Source organism: Pholcus phalangioides, unplaced genomic scaffold (genome assembly GCF_987345545.1).
Source record: "Pholcus phalangioides strain wild (caught in Gottingen) unplaced genomic scaffold, Ppha-v1.0 ptg000009l_1, whole genome shotgun sequence".
Taxonomy (NCBI): domain Eukaryota; kingdom Metazoa; phylum Arthropoda; class Arachnida; order Araneae; family Pholcidae; genus Pholcus; species Pholcus phalangioides.
The window spans coordinates 38,764,871-38,787,860 of NW_028301602.1; the positions used below are offsets into that span (position 1 = coordinate 38,764,871).

The 22,990-nt window shown below is 32.9% G+C and overlaps 1 protein-coding gene across 1 annotated transcript in view; it reads left to right on the plus strand.

The window, feature by feature from the left end:
• Positions 1 to 22,990, plus strand: part of LOC149083041 (uncharacterized) — a 414,281-nt gene that overhangs the window by 98,629 nt on the left and 292,662 nt on the right. The gene's annotated exons all lie outside the window — the stretch shown is intronic.

The window sequence follows — 22,990 nt, forward strand, 5'->3', positions numbered from 1 at the left end:
ATAATGATTAATGCATAAAAATTACAAAAAAAATTATTTCTCTGTGAAATTCAATCTATAAGTGTAGTGGACGGAATAATTTTAGAAGAAACTGTAATTTTTTTATGCATTGCATCTAGCTGGGAACTCAACCAGATAAACTATAAATATTTGCCAGTTTATAAAGAAGTGGTGAAATAGAAAGCCAGGCTTAGCGACTAAATTGCCTGTGTTCATCATATTCCATACGGCGTATACAAACATGCGAGTTTTCTGAGGCAATGGGACATTTTACTGGTTATTTAAAAAGAATGTTGTCTGCGATGCAGCAGCTGACGATTATGTCGGTCCTCGAACAGAAAGATGTTGGCAAGCCCTTGTCCTAAACTATTTATAGACCTCCGATAGTCCACGATATTGAACGGCCGTTTATGAATGATATTTCTATCGCATTATATTTTATTTTCAATCCGCTCTTTCACAAAATTATTCTGCATGATTCATTTATGAAACTAATTTTGGCTATGAACTAAAACCATTCAATTACGATATCCTCAAACATGTCGACACTAATTTACGAAATAAGACGTGACAAATGAGGCGTTGTGTGAGATAACAAATGGTTTTATATTCTGTGCGTGTGTGATAGAATATTTATCAGTTGAATAGTAAGTTATTATGAATGGAACATTAGTACAGTAAACGTTACATTTGAAAATGTAAGAATAATCAAGAGCGGAGGGGTGGTGGACACGAAAACATGTTATTGGAGTATATATACACCACGGACTAAAGTGTTGAGCGACTAATGTGACAGATTTTCTCAAGCTACAAGGATGTCCACGGGTATTTTATGGACATTCACAGTGGTTAGCAACATCCAGGAATGTTTGTGGGTCGTAAAATAGTTATAGAATAATTTTCTCTGATAATGCGTTGCATTACGATTATCTTTTAGATGAAAAATGTATTACAAAAAGTGAGAAAGACTCTGGTTACCAAGCCGAGATGAAGTTGAAGTTGGGAAAGAAACTTCACCAGCCTTTATGTGGAATTGAACTACCAACCTCTCACTCTGCGGGCCAGAGTTCTACCATATAGTTACAGAGGAATGACATTTTATTACTTTAGAGCGTATATGAGCGCTGAATAGGACTGCATGGAAATCCTTTGACTCGACAATAGCCCCCCCCCCTCCTTCCCAGATGGCAACATACAGAGAGAAACGATGTCACTTTCTAGTGTTATACGAAGTCCGAAAGACTGGTTATTAAGCGGAGATGAAAGTGAAGTTCGGAAAGAGCATGCACTAGCCTGAGGCTTGTAAAATATGACTGACGAATAAAATGCCAGTCTTCTGTCGCTTAATGGTGGAACACTCACCCGGCCCGGAAGGTCAGAGATTGGTAGTTCGATTCCCCCACAAAGGCTGATGAAGTTTCTTTACGAACTTTATGTTCATCTCCCGTTGGTAACGAGTCTTTCGTACTTCGTATAACAGTGCAGAGTGACGTCATTTCTCTCTGAAAAATGCTATACTTATCATTCAAATGTATTCACCATTCATGTGTTTGATTGTATCGGAACGTACTTATTGTACTACTTGCCAATTAACTATAATAATGCTTCATGGAAATTGAAAATACACAATTATTAGTTGCAAGGTTTCAAAAAACTCACATGACTGAACACATGAAACATGATCTCTGTTTTTCTCTCAAAATACTAATTACAGGTCACATAGCCGTTACGAAAACAACCGAGACAAGATCTTACATGCCATCATCGTCGTAGAGTGAGTTTCGCTTCCGTAGTTCTGCGTGACAGAAAGGAAAACGGGAGAGACACAGAACATTATTTGTTTTCCTTTGGGATCGTAACCATATTCCTGGTGGCACTTTGTTAACCCACCCCTCACTCACTTAATACCCCAGAGGCAATCGAATAAGCTCGATGTCACACCGAGTTTGTCCTTTTCTTCCGCCTTACATATCTACCGGAACACACTCACAACTGACAGCTTGTTAACGCGGGACATAGAAAGCACTCCCGTTAGAGAGATATCGGCTCTCCTTTTTTTTTTGCTTCGGGGAAATCTCCTAATAATTCTACCGATAACCCAGCGATATTAAAGAAAACAACGGAAATAAAAATAAAATTCACATCCGAAAGAAAAACATCAAAATTCCCAATCCTTTTCCCCGAGACTGTGTATCTATATTGGAAAATCCTCAGTTCGTGGAATAATCCCGTATTATTGATGAGATGGATAGATATATTGCTCACATACACACACGTGTATCAATAAATTATTCTTCCCGAAAGTACAAGTTTACTGTAGGGAGGGTTTAGGAAAGTTTTCACTTATATCCATTTTTATCTGCTTCAATATCTTATTTTGGTAGTTTCGATGTATAGGAGTCTATTATTTTATCTTTATGCTCTAGCTGGGGAACATAGTAGAACCGTCTAACCGATATTTTCCGTGGCTGCGATCATTACTGAACTTTCTTCGCTTGTGGATGTAGTGTATCGCTGGCTAAGAAACGAGCTAAGGAATCCGGAGAAAATCAAATAAGTGTTTGCGGAAGTATTTTCTTAGTACGGAGAATTCGTTTTCCTTTATTCTCAAAAAAGAATCGCTAGGCAGAATTTGCCAGATAAATATTTTGGTTTCACTTTCTATCAAATTTGTAACGGTCAGCTTTGTAGGAAAAATAGAGAAAAATGAAATAATAGAAACAAAAAAAAAAATAGAATATCAAAACGAAATTCAAAAACGTATATAAGAAAATGCAATGAGTTAAAAAAAGTATGTATAAAGTATATGGGAAAAAAATGGCATAATTTGGGATTAGAAATAGAAATTCGGATCCAAATTTTCATTCACGATAGAAATTCGCATGTCTAGAATAATAGCAATAGAAGTAAAGGTATGTATGACAGTTAGAGATTAGATTGGGAAACTCTTGCCAGAGATGCTGTTTGTGTAAAATTTTCATAGCATAATTAAGGTATAAGAGAGGACACAAGGGACGTCTAAAATTGAAAATTATACTCCATCAATATTTTCGGCGAATGTATTTTAAAATAATCTGAACATGGCAGTCGATGTATTTTTGTGTATCTAATCAAATTATTTGTTGAAATTTTATGATTGATGAATAATTTATTGAAAAAATACCGCAAAACTGAAATGATCGATATTTTTCCCCCTGCGTTCCCTATTTTGAAAGAATTCATGTATATTTTTGATTTTGCTTCCTCAAACATTTATAATCATGCATTTCAAGATATGGCCAACGGCATGAGAAAAAGAAAAGTGTGGTGCGGAAAGACAATTTTTTTAGCTTTTTAAAAAATTAAATTACTTTTTATGCAGTATGTATTGATGAATTTATTAATTGATATATATATATTTTCAATCGGTCGAAAGAAACGATTATGCCAAATTCAAGTAAATTGAAGTAAATTTTGTGCTCATGAAATAATTTGAACATTAGGTTTTCACCAGAGAAAATTAGAAATAAAGATATTATTATCACTATTTTAATTATGATATTCATAACAATTATATGACAATTATGATTTTTTTTCAGACAAGTTATAAAAATCTGAATTTTAGGGAAAAAAAAGAAAATAATGTTTGCATTTTAATGGCTATTGTTTTAAAACAGTGGGCTATACAAAATTTTGCTATTTTTCAATTTAAAAAAAATGTTATTTTCTTGATTTGAACGTCCTGCATCATTTTGAATAAATTCTGTTATATTATTACGTGAATATATTTATTTATGAAAAATATTTTTATGCTATGTTAATATAACAGCAGCAAGAAAAATGTTACATCATGCATATTAAAAAAATGCCCGCGATCATCCTTTCATTATACTTCTTTTTTTACTATTCACTTAATGTAAATTAACCTGGAAAGATGCTCAATGTTTTTTAAATTGATACTTAAATTTGTCAACATTAACGTACCAGGTTTTTCCCTAGACAATGAGTCTAACGGGTTTCATTCGAAGAAACCAAACACATCGGGTTCCCGGGTTTTTGCGAAGACAATAGCGATGTTCGTGGTTTTCCTGTAGATCTTGACCTTTCAGGCACCTAGTAGAGATTTCTTGGCCTTTTTCATGGACTTGACTTAGCTCTCCACCTTCCAAATTTTCTGTGATAACTAAGCCACAACTAAGCAAATTCATATTTTCAAAATTGATTTAATTTATTCTGACTCTCTGAGTACAGCTCAGGCTGCATATCTTATTGTTTTTCATTGACAAATACGCGTACACTCACACATCCAGCTATCACATACAAACAATTTCTTAACTTCTTCATCCAGCACGTACGGAACAACACGAACATGGAAGCTTATGTGAGTCGATGGACTTGGTACACCCTGAGAAAATGTATCTACCTCAGTCAGTCAGTCAATCCTGGAAAAATGTGTGCATTTTTTTTATGTGTTATTGAATTGATGAGTATATGAGGGGAGAGGGAGACCATCAATGGATTGGAATCCTTTGACAGAACTAAAGTTGAGCTTTTCTCGTAAAAGGTGAAATGAGATGGTAGGTCTGAGTAACAAGAAACCATTAAAATACCTTTCGTTCTGCTTGAAATATGCAACGCCATTGCGAAAATAGTTTGTTTTAGATCCAATCAGTGAAAATAAATTCAAATAAATCCATGAAATCATCAAAATAGTAGACATATAAATATGAGTTGTATTGGACATCGATATACTTCGAAATCGCAAAATGTTTTTCCGTTAAGAATATCCAGACCCTCGGCATTATAAGGATATTTTTATTCACATGAGAAAGAACTGTGTGTGTGCGTGTGTGTGTGTACTCGTCCTCCATCTCCTGCTGTGCTGAGCTAATTGCTAGTACCACAAGTAACGAAACGTAGGTTCAGTAGTTGTGAGATCCAACACTGGCAGAAAGGGACAAAAATTTCATGGACTCGTGTCTTAACGTAGATTCATTTTTAAAAGATTCTATTCGAAAGTCATTGTTGAGAGGTTACTATTTTAAAAATCATCGTTGAGAATCAGTATTCGAAAAGTGATTGTTGAAATGTTATTGTTTGAAAAGTGATTGTTGAAATGTTATTGTTTGAAAAGTGATTGTTGAGTTGTTATTGTTTGAAAAGTGATTGTTGAGTTGTTATTGTTTGAAAAGTGATTGTTGAGTTGTTATTGTTTGAAAAGTGATTGTTGAGAAGTTGCTGTTTGAAAAGTTATCGCTTAGGAACTGTTGTTTGAAGAAACATTGTTGAAATACAAATGTTGGAAGAAACATTGTTGAAATACAAATGTTGGAAGAAACATTGTTGAAATACAAATGTTGGAAGAAACATTGTTGAAACACAAATGTTGGAAGAAACATTGTTGAAATACAAATGTTGGAAGAAACATTGTTGAAATACAAATGTTGGAAGAAACATTGTTGAAATACAAATGTTGGAAGAAACATTGTTGAAATACAAATGTTGGAAGAAACATTGTTGAAATATAATTATTGGAAGAAACATTGTTGAAATATAATTATTGGAAGAAGCATTGTTCAAGTTGTTTGACGAAACATTGTTGAAATATAATTATTGGAAGAAACATTGTTCAAGTTGTTTCACGAAACATTGTTGAGATCATATTGTTAAAAGAAACATTGTTGAAAAAATATTGTTGAAAAAACATTGTTGAGAAAATATTGTTGGAAGAAACATTGTTGAGAAAATATTGTTGGAAGAAACATTGTCAAAAAACTATTGTTAGGACAATGATTGTAGAGCAGTTATTGTTGAAAGGTCCAATATTAGTGAACAAAACTATTATTATTGTTTTTCATTTTTTCGTGTTTGGCTGTTTAAAAATATATCTTTTAAAACAACTATAAAAATGAATTCGAAGCATGTACTTAGAAGTAATCATTTACCTAGAGTAAAGGAAGCGAGATGAGAAATTTTTATTAATTGGATTATGAGCTAGCTGTATTCCGTCTCATAATACCTGCCGATATTTATTATGAGTGATTTTCAAGATGAAAATATTGTCATATGAAATGGCATCGTAAGAATAATTCATGAAAAATTATACGCCGCAACCTCAAATCTCGCATGAAAGTTGACGTATGGGAAATTGTTGACTTGAAATCTTATTTTCGACGTGATTCGGTACGCAGTGCACGATTATCTATTCGACATGTTGTTCGTCTTTAGACAGCAGACATCGACGAACAAACACGAAGTTAAAACTAAGAAAAGAACAATCTCTTGCCCAATATAGAGTTCCTTTTTTTTCACTTTAGTTCAGCCTCTTTTTCCCATCTATGACAAAACAAATGCAGGATAAAACAAACTTTCGCGGCACGTCTTTTCCGTTTTCTGTCTATTAGATTAGGAAAAAGGTGAAGGCCCCATCGGAACCCATTAAGTTCCTATCAACTCGTTAAATGCAATTCTCTTGTCTCCGAGAATCTCGAAAATTCCTCCAAGGAAAAGCATAGAAAAAAATTCCAATTTTTTTTTCCAAGAATGTATCATATGCACCATTTTATTTATTTTGCCCTCATCTCAGTATTTTTAGTTCAAAAATAAGAACATTTTTTTTTCCATTTCTTATCCATGCAATTAAGACTTTTAAATTCTTATAGTTTTTGGGTAAAAAAAAATCAAATTGAAGATTCCAAATGTCATTTCTTTTATTCAAATTGTTCTGAGAGAAAGAAGTACAGGAATGTGACTTGTGTGTTATACACTTCGAGGATCAATCAGTTGAGCAGCGTCATTTTTCTCTTGTTTGGTATGTATCTTATGGGAACGATGTGTCTTTTCTTTTGTGAAAAGCAAAAAAAAAAACCCCCTAGAAACAGAAAACATTTGTTAAAGTACAGGGTGATTATAAAAAAACTATCCCGACATATGGGCCCCTAACTATCATACCATTCACAGAAACTGAATGAAATTTTGGCATAAGGTATTTTGATGTATGCGCTCAAGAATGATATGGAAAACAACAGTGTCACTCTAGCAGTTACGGTTACAGTGAGAAAATTTCGAAAATATCAAATGGCAACACCAAGTTTTTTGTATTGGAATGTGATCTCCATTGTGAAAAACCCTAAATTGCGTTCGAACGGCAACTGTAGCATGAAAATCACCGGCGGTAGATAGGCTAAAAGTGAGGACAACCAATAAGGACAGAGAAGCAGCATAAAATAAAGCATTTTATTGTGTTTCACAAATTTTCCACATGACCTTGTAGAGGAGTTATGCAGGCTGGGATCTCAGCCGAAGAAACGGTGTGACGAATGAAATAGAACATTAATGCTATGGTGCACGGCAAAGTCCTTTTTACTTTTTCCTTGCCTAGCTCCGGGGATTTTCGTGCTACAGGTGCCATTCCAACGCTATTTAGTGTTTTTCAGTATGGAGATCGCATTCCAATACAAAAAACTTGGTGTTGCCATTTGATATTTTCGAAATTTTCTCACTGTAACCGTAACTGTTAGAGTGACACTTGTTTTCCATATCATTCTTGAGCGCATACATCAAAATACCTTATGCCAAAATTTCATTCAGTTTCTGTGAATGGTATGATAGTTAAGGGCCCATATGTCGGGATAGTTTTTTTATAATCACCCCGTATATTCATTCTTCAAAAAGTAAAATTTGCATGAGACATCTCTTTCGATTTTGAAATGAGCTGCTACGTTATGGACGTCTAAAAAACAGTGTTTATCAAACATCTATTTCTTTTTTCGGCCCGGTCATTTTTTTTCTCGAAAAATATGCGGTACGTAACAGTTATTGTCGCAGTTAATTAACTGTAATCACAGCTTTTAAGTTCAGCTAGAATATCAGAATGTTGCGCCATAAATAAAAGCTGCTCCTGTAATACAAAAATAATTGATATTGACTTTTAAAACTACTGTTTTTGCAAAAAGTGATACAATTTTATTTCAGATAAAGGAAACTTCAAATATTTGATCTGAAACCGGCTCAAGTTTTCCCACTGTATTCGTATACCGTAAAATACGTATACCTGTAAGAATTACAAAGTGTTTTTTCAGTCATACCCTAGTGTCCTTGTGTTACTCAATAATGCCTCAAGATATTTCGGAAATATAATTACATTGAGCATGGTAATATAGCTGTGATTCTCAGCGGTTGTCACGGAACCTTTAGGTTTCAGCCGAAATGGGTTAAATTGAGCAAGTTCTTGGTGCATTTGCATTTAAAATTTGTATTTCATTTGAAAGGATACAACTGACATAAAAAAGTTAGGATTTATTGCCTTATTTTATTGCCTTATATATTGCCTTGTCTGGTGCACGAACAGGCACAAAGTTGAGACAAAGAAAACAATCTGCAATGTAGCGTTTTTTCTTCTTTAGTTCAGCCGGTTTTTCCATCAATGACAAAACAAAAACAGGCTAAAACAAACTTTCGCGGCACGTCTTTGCTGTTTTCTGTCAATTAGATTAGGAAAAAGGTGAAGACCCTCATCGGAACCCATTAAGTTTATATCAACTGGTTAAATGCAATTCTCTTGTCCAAAATTCTTCCAAAGAAAAGCATAGAAAATTCAAGGTTTTTTCTGTTCTTCTGAGAATATATTCTTGTTCTGAATGGATATAACTTTTATATTCATTCTTTCTTTTCTGATCTTACGATTTTTACTTCAGAAATAAGGAAGTTTTTATATTTCTTATCCATGGAAGTAAGACTTTTGAATCCAGATATTTTGTAAAAAAAAAAAAGATCAAATGGAAGATTCCACGTCCCATTTTTTTTATTCAAATTGTTCTAGGAAAAAGCAGTATAGAAAAATAACTTGTATGTTACACTGCGAGGATCAATCAGTTGAACAGCGTCATTTTTCTTTTGTTTTGCATGTATCTTATGGGATCCATGTGTCTTCTCTTTGTGAAAAGAAAAGATAAAAAAAGGTAGATCTGAGACTGCAAACATAAATTTATGTTGTCTTTGGTGTTTTGTTTTGAGAAAGTGCATTTATTTTTTTTTCGTATTTTTCTTTTATCAAATAATATTCTTGGAATTCGTTTGTTTTCTCTACATTCCTATGAAACAGTTCATTCCCATAAAAATTCGATATCCGATTTCTAAGAGAGTCGTATTATTATTCTTGTTGCATATATGACTTTGTTATCTAGATGTACATATGTATTACATAGCGGATTTCTTATATATCCCGTTCGCTGTTTTAGTAGGGAGAAAAATTTAGATACGTAATTTTATGGGTACAAAAACTTTTTTCAACAGATTTTATGTTTAAGATTTGATTTTTATGCTGGATAGATGTAGTGATGAGATGTTCGAATAGTGGTGGATAGCTGATTGGTTTTCTAGAAAAAAACATTAGGTCCTAAATGCGTAATTACTGTTTAATATTAAAAAAAATTCTGATTGGGATTAGAATTTTGGAATCGGTATAGGGGATGTCCTAAGTGATCACCATCAGTAGCTACGTTCTGTTGATAAATAATTAATAATCATCACAGAAGCTTAGAGAGGAAACGTTACAATCTTAAACCTTATAGAAAATATCTGATTAATTAATAAAAATTATTGATATTGTCATCTAAAATTATCTTTTTGAGAGAATGATATAATTTTATTTTCAATAAATTAAATCACTAAAAAATATCTCAGACCACCACGGAACATAGTTTGACGTACGCTATTTCAATATAATTTTTAGTGCACATCAGTCTATTTTTTTTTTTTTTGCTCTTTCCAGTCTAGAATGATGATTCGATCGGTTATGTGATTATGTTTAAAATGTTGGTAAATCTTCAGAAAGCCAACATTAAAAAATAGATGATAAAATTTACACGCTTTTTCCTCATAACCAGGGCCCGGATTTTGATGACATTTGCATATTTTTCATACTTTTCACTTTTAAGGCATTCTTTTCAGGTTTAATGACATTTTTTGAAATTTTTAGGATGATTTTTCCACTTTTGAAAATTTTTTTCAAAATAAAAAGTAGGCTGCATTTTTTAAAAACAAAAAAGTGTGTGCGTGTGTGTTGCTTTCATAATTTAATTTGTATTTTCCTTTATAGATGACAAACAATGTTTAGTATCAATTCCAGGGAAAAGTATTCAGTAAAAATTCCAAGAGCTGGCCACCCTTAAGCAAACAATAAATGCAGGTGAACTCAATAAATTCGGATCTTTGTATGGGATGTTGAAGGAGAGGACTTTTTATCATGTAAAAGAGAACCGATAATAATTGCATGTACTACAGAGAGAGTTTTGAAATCTGCAAATCCATGTTGAATGATTTTGAACCGTATGAATGCTGCATGCTGAAGATTTCGTAAGCTTTATTTTGCCTTGGGAGCTATTGAGGAACTGATGATATACATAAGATTAATCTTCAGCATTCTGCTTTTCATCCTTTCGGTCTTGAAGCAAAGTTTGGAGCTTATTGATGCCATCCTTAACGTCAAAGTGCTAAAGGTGGGGTAGGCGAATTTGCCATAATGAAATTCGAAAAAACAAAAGGAAGGAAAGTAGAAATATTGCCTGCAGAAAAATATTTGATGTCTTTACAGGACAATCTAAAAATTTGAAAAATGAAGAGAAATAATCAACAATAAGTAGTTCAGATTTCTTACTAAGGTTTTTGACAACTGGCTGTTGCGAAGATGAATTTTTTTTAGGGAAGAGAGAAAATTCAACTGCCTTTTTGCAGGGAATCGAACCCACGTCGTTTCACTTTTCGGGGCGACGCCCTAGGCTATATATATTATATATTAATATATTATATTATATTAATATATTATATTATATTAATATATTATATTATTATTAATATATTATTCATTATATTAATATATAATGACTGGTTCAATTCGTAAAGAAATATGTTTTATTATTTTAACAGCATATTTTTGTCATATTTAGGGAATTTCTCTTTTAGTTTTATAACGTTTTGTCTAATTTTCAGGTTTTCGAGTTTTTGGGCCATTTTTTAGGTGATTTTTCAGGATTGTTTAGATCAATATCGATGCCTTGATTATAAGACTTGTTTTCATTTAATTTATTTTTTATGTCAATATGTTTGTACTGCACCCATCACATACACGAGAAGCTAGTGACTGAATTTGAGTGATAATTCCGCATGATTTCTTCCGCATACTTCTCATACTTACCGAATTCCTTCGGGAATTATGCATAATCACCTTTAAGTGATTAATATAAGAAAATGTAACAAAATTTTCGAGATGATTGGTGATTATGCATGATAACCACCAATTTATCAAATTTACCAAAACATATGAATTTTTTGGGTCATTAATTTTGGGTCATAATTTAAATAAATATTTTTATCAAAAATAAATTTCATTATTTTTTATAAAAAGTCAATTATTTCTCAAAAACAAAAATGTTGTTTGTCCATTAAACAACATCTCTACTTAAACTGATACAATGTTCACAATATCTGAGAGTTCAAAAAGTTTTTAGAGTACTGAAAAATAATGAAATCGTAATGACAAAACCATTAAACTACAAAATAAATCACAATTTTATTTTTCATTACAGTTAAATTTTTATTAAGTGAGGAAGAATTATGTTTCGAATGTTCACGAATTTTCTATTTTTTTTCAAAATTTACTATTTCTTTATTTTTTGAAAATGAAAAAAATGTAAAAATGCCACTCATCATTGGGGATTTTTCCCCTCTACGTACCAGATGTAAATCAACGGAGGGGGGATCAATATTTTCATGTTTTATTCTTAAAAATCATCTAAAATCTAAATTTTCTTTGTAAAAGACGGGAAAATGATATTGCGTGAGGTTTGTAATATGCAATGTTTTCTTAATGCTGTTTTCTTTTTTAAATATTTTCTTCCCGAACATTTTATTTCTCTGGGACCCGATTGATCCGACGGAATAACGGTTTTTACCCGAATCCATACAGATGCTGCTGGCTTTTAGCACGTAATCACATTTCCAGTTCTCACTGTGGATTTCAGCAAGAAATGGAGGAAAAGAACTAAGAAAGAGCTATGGGACGATGGATGAGAGATAAGAAACTAAAATAAGAAAATATATATAGAGGAATGTACGGGAAGTTTTCTCCACAAAGAACCAACGGAATTTCTCCCTTTTTTGCTTCATTGTATGTCAGATGCAGTTCTGTTCTTGATCAATTCTGGTTAAGAGCTTTCTTTTATTGACGGAAACTTTTCTCTTTTTATTGTATGTCTGACGTAGCCATGGTTCACTACCCAGGACACTCTCAAGAACTTTTTTTTTTATACTTTTGTTTTATGATTTCCTTCTGTTTGCAAATCTGCATTTGTTTTTTCCATCATTCAAGATCAGTTTTTGAGCCACTGAATGTTTAGCTCGTCCAATGTTTTTGACGTAATATTACCCTGCAGTTATGAGTGCTCATACTGGCGAACTACTTCACCAAACACCAACTCTGGCCATATCGCTATATTGCAATTTACTGCCACTAGTTGGGTTGGTAGTGAAGGTGCTGTCTATCGGTGGTCGCCTCGAGTTCGTTTGGGAAAATATTCTATAATCTATATCCTCCCTTGGGTTCGAACCCGGGACCCTGACAACAACCTTCACGATGGTAGACGAGCATCTTACCACCATGCCACTCGGGTGCCATACTGGTGAACTCGTATCGCGAGGATCCGAATTCGAACCCCACTAATGCTACAGTGGTGGTCGGCTGAAGTTGCTTTTTCTGTTGTTTCCAACTTCAAGACGCGAATACGAGTCGATCTATCGGTAAAAATTCTCGCTACAGAGAATAACAAGTTTACAACGTACATATATCCAATAAACTTCCCTTCACTTCTGAAATATAGATGACAGTTCTGAAAAATTTGACACAACTTCTTATACGCACTCAGACTGTTAGTCTGGGCTCACAAAAGTTAAACACGACACGACAAGACAGTTTTAGACACGCTCAGTCATTTTTTTTCGCATTGATTTGTATGACGTAACGTTTCAATTTGTCTGACAAACTGAACTGGTGTGTGTTCCCCCACACAAGACAAAGCAACATGACTAAGCTCATCTAAAGCTGTCTTATCTAGTTGTGTCTAACCGGTGTGCGCCCAGTCTTGGGTACACATATGTTCCAGACTTTGTTACGAATGTGGAGTGGAAGAGATCTCGGCAACGGGACAAATCCGGCGGGAGAGATCTGGCGTTTATAAATTGATGTAATATTACTTTGGAAGTTCCATGGAAGAAATTGAAAATACCATATTCCTTTTCGCTTGCCAAATCTGTACACCGATTTGAGATAAGAATTGTATTGTGTGAGTAGAGATAAAAACAACTTTTTTTACTCAATTTTTTTTTCCTGTTCTTCTCTGCCTGTCTTTGCTGAATGTATACCAGAATATGTTCTGAAAGAGAGAATTTGAAACTAGCATGTGTGTGTTTGTGTATGTGTGCGCGCGCAAAAATTAAAATTTATATCTAATATAATAATCAAATTCAAAATAATAACTACTAGGAACCCTTAAAATTGAATGTTGGATTATTCTCCAGAAAATTTACATGTTTGACCAGCCATGTAATGTATCTGTATTTTGAAATCAACTGAGAGTATATCTTTCTAACTTTGATGTGTCATCTCTTATAAGTTCAACTTTTTTTCATTAAGAATTGAACTGATTTTCTCAAGTTTCTTGTTATCTTCTTCTGATCCTTTAGTTTATAGATATCAACCATAAAATTCATGAAAAATTAATTCCTGGAATTTTGCAAAAGCTCCTATTGCAAGAACAATGCTTTTTCACTTATGATAACAGCTTATTGTGCTTTATTCAATTAGAAAATTTTCAAGCTTCCATAAACCGCATCATTGTTAAGATCCACAATCGAATGCAACAGTCAGACATGATATATATATACCAGAATGTTCATTTCGATTTCTAGAATCGCACAAAATAATGTAACCTAATTTATACCGTACAAATGACAAATCCTTTCCATCAGCTGAAGTAGGATATATGTCTGGTATTTAAATAAATTCATTAGCGTCAATAGTTATGTCAACAAATCACGAAGTACGGGCATTGGGCTGAGTTTTCCATGTTAGATAAATGGTGAATGCATATCTGAGTTCATGTTTCTCTCATGTGCAGAATGAAGATTCTGTCAGATATATGTATGCCGACAAACAGTCTAATATACGGAAGGATGTTATGTCTAACACATCACTTCCATGATGGATCACCCAAGTCTTAGCAGGATGTGACAGAACCAGCTGCAACTAATAATCCAACATGCCTCGATAATGGTGATATTCATAGCGTTATGTCCCGTCGCCTTCCTTCCTCAATTAATGCTATTTGCGTGTATCTACCTATGGCCTCCAAACAATAGCCTATATACAGAGTGAAAACGTGTGTCTGTTTTAGCTCAAATAACATGAACCGCGTGTTATAAAAATATACTTTTAATAAGAAAACGTTTTCTGCTACCTCGTTTCTCAATACACACATACAAATACCACAACTTTGTAAGTTGTGGTATTTGTATGTGTATGTATAGGAAAAAAAAATTGAAATAAGGTGTTAATTTTATAGGTATGTATTTACTTGCGGTTGCATATGTACAGAAGTTCAAAATTTATACTCTTATACGATCCCTCTGTCCTCTAATTTTCAATTATAAAATTGCTGCCCTGCCTCTTTTGAGCTCCCTCCCCCCTCCACAAGAGATCCGTGTGTCCAAGTGTATTATAAGCCGAGATATTTGAATACAAAAATTATAGAATTGAAATACATGTACGGCAATTTCGTTAAGATTTCTAATGAAAAGTATGTTTCTATAACCAATTATTTACTAGTCAAGTTTTTAAATACAAATACAACTCCACAATAGGCAAAATTCCCAACGAGATGGCTGAGAAAAAGATGCCCATACAAATATGGATGTCATATATTTAAAAAATACAGCAACCCAATTGAAAATGCATTTACAAATAATATATATACATGATGAAATATTATACAATGCCCATAAAGAATACTCATGGTTTTCTAACTCAAATGTATTTCATTTCAATTCAAATTTCAATGTATATACTGCATACTACCGTATACCAAGATTCACAATTTGTTCAGGAGTAGTCTAGTACCCTAAGGTAGATCAAGAATGCCTCAAAATAGTATAGAAATATAATTAGCAGCCAGAGCCCTGAAGTATTAGAGCTGCTGATTCTCAACTATTGTCTCGGATTTTTTTTTCTATGTTGTCACCGAAGGGAGTTGTGTTGAGCAGGGATGCCGTCAGATGGACATTCAAATTTTATTCAAAAAGGGTGCAACAAGCGTGAAACAGGTATAATCTACTGATATTACTTATATTATAACGCTGATAAGAAATATGCACATTCACAGCTGTTCGAATCGTACTGCAATACCTTCATTGATCTAAAATTTAGAATTATTACTTGGTTTTGTACGTGGGAATTGTAATCTGCAAAGTATATTTAAAATCACCAGTAAAAGAGATGATGGTGCTTCTAAGTAAACCACTATTTTGTCAGTTTAAAAATTTTTGAATTATAAACATATAACAACTATCTAGGATTAACTAGGAATATCTATCTACAACCACTCGCTTATTTAATCGATCCTTATGGTAAATTACCTAACAACCATAAATTAATATGTATATACTTCGTAACAGATAAATAACGTTATAATAAAGCTAGATGATTTTAAAAGCTGCATCTTTACGTACTGAATTAAACTAATCGTTATGTACTGAAATATTACACCACGCTATATCGGAAAGTGCTTCCGTATATTATCATAATTTTAAAGTTACATTAGAAATTTATTTTTATTGTATAAATAAATAAGTATATATTTATATATCAATATATATATGTATCCCCTCTATCCACTTGTATTCATTAGGAGATAATGAAAAAAATGCTATAAGAAGCTCGAGGATTTTCTTTCAAAAAATTCCTTTGAAATGTAGATTTGACGCCGTCTCTTTCACGAAGATAAAATAGCTTCTTGGTTACTGATATCGCAGGAAAAAAAAAACCTGTACTTCCGTAAAAAAACTCTTTGAAAAAATTTTTTTGAATAGAAATGAATTAAAATAATAAAATTAAATTGTGACATTTACATATCATCAAGTGCCCTTTTTTTTGTCTCTATGAATGACTTTCTCATTGCTATGCGATTTCGCTTAACGTTAATTTTATTTTCCCGACAACATTTTTCCTTCCAGAATGTCCTCTCCTTTAATTAATGTTTTCATCTTATAACTAATTATTTAGCAATTAACAAAAAAAGAAAGCTTTGCTGAGTAATCCAATTCCATAATTTGTAATTACAGTTGTAGAAATCATTGTAATTAAAGTAACATTTAAACGTACTTTTTGCGTTCGTTTCTAAGTAACTATTTATTTATTTTTTGTCCGTCGAACAAATTTTAATTACTGCGAAAAGAATGTTATTAACTCATTTGGAGCATTGGACGATTAATTGAGTTTTTTTCCCTACGCTCATGGTTCGATTTCAATCGAGGGATAAAAATCCTTGAGCGATTGGAATGACTCAGATTTAAAACTGAAAATAATAAAGATAGTCTGAAAACTGGTTATTTGTGAATTGTTATCACAAATATGTTTATTGATCGTTTCCATAGATATCAGGTTTGTTTATATGTTTTTCTCCTGGATCTTCTAATCAGTGAGATATGGTACGATATTAATTTTTCATAAACCGATTTGTTAGGTTATCACTTTTTTGCTAGTTTAGAATTTATTTCCAAGCTATGCGGATATTTATGTAAATTCCGTTTCCCGTGAAACAACTTAAATAATACTCTTGTTTTCTGTGATCAGACATTATCGAACATTAGAAAAATAAATTTAGAGAAGTAAGGTAACACAAGTAGTAGTATATTGGATAACCAATCAACTCAATTTAAATTCTATAAATTAAATTGATATATATAGATATATATATCAATTTCACCTATAAATTTATGATTTATAGGTGATTACAGTGTGCTTCCCCTCTTATTTCCCCTCAGGATGTCCAACTCTAGTTGTTGAATACCGGAATTTTGAAACCATTGGTATTTAGAAGGATAATTCCAATTACTAGAAAGTTTAAAACGTTGTCATATACGTCATCTTAAAAGTTGCTATGTCAAAACAATTATTTCTGCTATAATTCTACTAAAAGTAGTAATTTTTCACGGTCCATTTGTTCTACGAGTTCTATCAAGTATTGGAGAAAAATCTGCATGCATTGACATATTAAACCTTTATCTACCACATTATGAAAAGTAGAATAAAAAGAAAATGATAATAGATATAAATAACCATATAAATTTAATGATAATAATAAATAATTATCTAAGTGTAAATTATTTGGTTGCTCATTTTAGTTCCAATTAAAGGCGAAAAAAAATTGGACTGAAATTCTTCTCAAAAGATTCACACGACGTGGTTTGGAAATTTTCCTTAAAAATTTCGTAATTTCGAAGAGTGATTAAAATAGTACAAATGTATTATTTCGGAATATAAACTAACGTTCAGAGGAACTCGTTTTTGTACGACTAAAATAATATCAATTAGTAGCAATAGTTTGTTATCTGGTATACATTGCGAATTATTTTGTCATAATTGACAATACATAGTTTTGAAGATATTTTACAGCCTCGCTGTAGAAGTTAGTCTATTTGAGATATAAGCCAAACGAGCGTCCTGTTGTTATGCTTCCGCTTTCGTCACGTTAATGTATATCATTAACTTGTGTCAGTAACATTGAATAACATAATAGAGATTGCACTCACATATCTGTTTAGCATTAGATAAATAATCCACAGTAATGAGGTTTCGAAGATTTCGCCAAATGAACAACGCTTACTGTAATCACACTTATATCACTCATCACAATGAATAATGGATCGCTTTTGCTTTCAAATCGTTTCGAATTGACTATAAACAGAACACATGCAGAGAGAGAGAGAGAGCAAACAATATATTTTGAGTCTAAAACGCATTCTTGATTAGCAAATGCTTTCATTCTTCTTCAAGATGCATTCTCAATAGTTCAAATTAGATTTCAATGGCAGTTTTGACAACGGCATTCCGCGGTACCAAACCATGATGAACACGATAATCTCAATTGAAATGATATAATGAATTTGAATGCAATTCAAAAGAGAAGCTTTAAGGCTTTGTAAAGAGATATAAAGGCAGGATGTAAACATACTCGTATGATGTTGATATGTTCTGTCATAAACGTTCATTACTAATTTGCATTCTTGGTGGTTAAAACAATTGCATTTATAATTCCACTCATATCCTTTTCAAGACGATATATTACTACGTATTACATTGAATTTTCTAATTCAAAGCAATCATTAGCATTTCGTTCTTGGTAATTTCATAACAAAGTTCATTGCTTTTTTCATGTTTCTAATGTGAAATTATGTAACTGAATAACATTATATAGTTATTAAATCGTATCTTACGACAGATATTTCACAGCAATTATCTAACGTTATTTTTATGATTAAATAATATTACTAATTGTACCTTGTAAGCATCCTGCTAAGTAACGGCAAACGAAATCGTACACGTCAGAATTTAACATGTATGTGTTCTGTACTTGACATGACATTAGTTTCTGATGAGATGATTGTTATATAAATATTGAAGAAGTGCTGCCATCTGTCTTTGGAAATGGAGCCAGACAACTCGGCAGGCTATTTTGCCTGTTGTATTCTGCGTAATATACATATCTTTTTTTTGTTGTAGATCTGATTGGTCTCTCTAGAGAGACGGGAAGATCGTCTCAAATTCGTGGCTTGATGTTAGAAAACCACAGAAAAACAGTTTCAGAAGATCACATCTATGCCGTCAGTGGGTTTCGAACATTCAGTAAATAGTCTGTCGTCTTTGTTTGAATATAACAGACAATCAATGACTAAGAATAAATTGCATCTTGAGAAGATCGGCAGAGGGGGCTCGTGCTCCCTTTCAAAAAAGATTGATTAAAAATTATTAAGTACTATCGAAAAGAAATGAAATATGTGAAAATAAAATACTTTCATGTGATTTTAATGAATTTTATTTTAATTCTAATGCTTTTGAAGAAGATGTTGGTAACTCAAAATTTCTCTGGAAAGTGATTAGACTTGAGTTTGGTCACCGTCCAATTGCCACTCAAATGTTTAACCAACTCATCACGTATTGGCTCAGGCCTCTAAAAATAGATGAAAACCATCTACCAAAAATTCGTTTTCTCGAAATCGCGGAGACTCGGAAAACTGAGCAAATTCACTCGAGTCCCTTTTGAATAACTGCGGTCGATCTGATATCTGGTCACGCACCCCTCTTTACCTCACTCCAGCGCAGTTTTAACATCTCTTACTAATAACTATATCGAAATTTCTCTTCAGGAAGACAGATCTCGCTTCAACATTATTCCACTTCGCTAATAATTTTAAATTTATGCCGTCCTTGCAATCTTACCTTCTCTTCAATCTCCCTTTGGCGGTTCGTGGAAATATGGCCGGGTTACGTTTTAGTCCTTAAAACCATTGTTTCCCAAACTGGTCAATATCGCCCGCTGGTGGGCGATGGATTGGTTCGGGTGGGGGGCGATAAAGCTACAAATATTATATAGAATCCTAGGGGGTTGCTTGAGTCTGGAGGCGATGAGAGAAAAAAAATTCTGAAGAAGGGGGCTATGGAACAAAACGTTTAGGAAACTGCTTTAAACTAACAAATGTATATTTCACAATTGTAACGCCGATGAACCATGTCAGTTTTGCAATTAAACAGTCATAATGATCTGTATCACCTGCTTAAGGAATGCATATTTTTTGCTCTTCAAACACATATTCACATTTCTAAATACCTCCGCCATATGTATTCCCGATCAATTTTATCTAATTTTTAACAACCCCTCTCCTGCTGTCTAATTGCATTTTTTCCCCGATTTATCGAGGACATATCAAAAATTATATCTTTCTTGTAACAGCAGTTTGACTCCCACCATTCTCTTTCTGTTTTCATGTGGTCCTCATCTCTGCCCGTGCGTTCAGGTAACATTAGTTTTATAACAGTGAATTTATTTATCAATTGCTGTAGCGCCAAGGCTCTAATATCTGAACCATGCATGTAAAAAGAACTATTTATTTGGATGAGGGAGTGTATATTGCACATTTCTCTTTATTTAAATTTCATTGTATTTATATCTGTTTTGCATGTATATATCTCCGAAAATTCAATTAATAACAAATATTTGCACCTGCCATTCACTTGTTGTATTGATAGGCATGATGGTACAAATCATTAAAATTTCAGTATTTCACTGGAAAGATTCCCCGTGTCTCCTACAAAGTCGATCCCGCTTACGCCCCTAATAACATACATGCAATTATTTTTTCTTGTAGGCATTCAACTAATCTTGTAATAAAAAATAAAATTGTCATTTAAAAAATTTTTCCTTAGATGTGTTAAATACTGAAAAAATTAGTCAATTATTTCGGAAACTTTTCTTTATGCATGAAACTTTATCTGTATGCATGAAATATTATCAGTAAATCATTAGAGAAAAGTGTCAAAACAACCATTTATATCGATTAGTAAAACGGATTCATGGATTTAATTGAGAAAGCTATCGTAACGTATTATAAATTTTTAATTTGGCCTGTTTAGTGTGAGTGGAACTCTAACGGTTATTAATTGATGCATTGATGGCATCTCCAATTTACGTAATTATTCATGAAGAATAATTGCTGCTGTTAGAAAAAAGTTAATGACATGCATTATGATACGCTCCCGATTTAATATTTTCGTTACCTATACATACTCATTTGATAATAAACGAGCTGTATTGCTTGTGAATACGAAAATAGACATAGTGGGCTTTTCACAAACGCACCAACTGCATATCATTTAATTGATGGAAATAGCAATTTCTTGCGACGATCGTCTAGCCATATTATGGTCCGTTTCTTTCAGAATCGCAGAAAGAGCTGCCAGGTCGAATTTCAGGCTGTTTTCCATTACGAAAGCGTTTTTCGTTTTATTTCGCTTTCGTGAGCGATGGATTACGTTTTCCATTTGCATACCATATTTTTCTTTGGTACGCTCATCTATATTTAATAAAAATCGCAAGTGACTGAATATATTTGAATAAATGTAACGCAGATATAGTATTGGTGTATACGGTATGCTAGAAGATGTATCGATGAATAGCCTATTTCTGGCAATGAAATCACCAGAAGAAAAAGACATTCTTATCTTTTGAAATGGCGTTACATTTCCAATTGATACAGCGATTAACCGTTCAATGTTTACGACGTAATATTACGTCGGAACTAGTACGGAAAAATAGAAAACACCATTACTTCGCTGCCATTGTTATTCCGAGTTTGTGCGCCAATTCGAGAGAACAAAGCAACTCTACGAACCATTAGTGTAACAATAAAAACACGTTTTTCCCTCGTAATTTTTCCCCGTCTTTTTCGTTTGAGCGCATGTATATCAGAATAATTTCGTACAGATGGAGATTTTAAAACACTGACAAGTGCATTATCAAATTGGAAATGACACTTGCGGAAGTAAGGAAAATATTGGTTGTGTTCACAAAAATATTGGAGTTGGGAGGGGGAGGGGGCAAAAATCAATATTACACTGGGTATTATCTAGGTAGCGGCAAATATTGAGTAGGCTCAGCGGGATCGTGGACCGGATAAAAGCTGACTCCTACGATTATTGAACACATTGTATAATTCGCTAGCGTTTTATTTGGCACTAGCAAAAATACCTGGCTTGGCCCGGGTTTTTTTGTACAACAATTGGAGAGAAAAAACGCTACGAGCTTGCATAATTATTATAAAAATGGGAAGAAGCTCGGTTTAGGTGAAAGGAATTGAAAATTCACGTGCGTCGGAAGTTCTTTAGATCCGTGGGTGCTGCTGCTGCTCGCCTTGAGCTTCATATTAAAAAAATTGTATTATTAAATAAATTCTAGTGTGCTTTGACTCATGCTAAAAAATACTGGGGTTAGCACCCATGGCTCGGACTCAACAGTTTTACCAATATAAAAAGACCCTAATACAGTAAGTTTTACAATCTCCCGTTTAAAAAAAAAGAGGCTCGCGTTTGAAAACGGGGAAAAAAATAACAAATACTTGTTCCTCAGCGAAAATCAATAGTGGCGAATATTTAAGTACACCTACCCCCAATTTCCATATGCCACATATATTTTACCAGCGTACCTATGTATTTCCTTATATCTAGTTGAACACGAAATGTTTTCATTTTTAAAACAATTCGTTATTAAAAACTGGATTTTTTCCGAGCAACGTGGAAATAAAATTCTTTAGGGACATATTTATGTATGAATTGATTGATTATAGGTTATAAATTTTACATTTGTTTGCGAGTTACGAAAAAAATGCTACTTAAAATATTTCTTTTAAATTATATGATAAATGATAACAGTAATGCTTTTTTTTATCCCTTCAATGGATTTACGAGACATGAAATACTATCCGATCAAAATATTTTCATCCTTCAAGTATAATACATACAGGGAATCGTATATTTTTCATATTTACTTCGATCCGAACGTTGAAAATTCTCTTGTAATCATCCATCTCATATTATTATTTTCTTGAAAAATAATGGCCATAAATCCTTCGCCGTTTTACTCCAGGTACAATCATAATACTATTCAAAGAATTCATTTTTTTTTATATGTTTCCGTCGTATCAGTTTTCTTGAATTCAAATAAGACATGGAGAGGAAAAATATTTCTTTTCTTTAATACGGGAATGACTGAAGTACCTATTTTAGAGAGAGTGAAAGAGCAGAGATTTTTATGAATGATTTTTTTTTCATTATATTTATCAAAGAAAAGAACAAGCGCAGGAAAATATCGTGTAAAGGTCAAAAGCATTAATTCCAAATAAATGATCGATG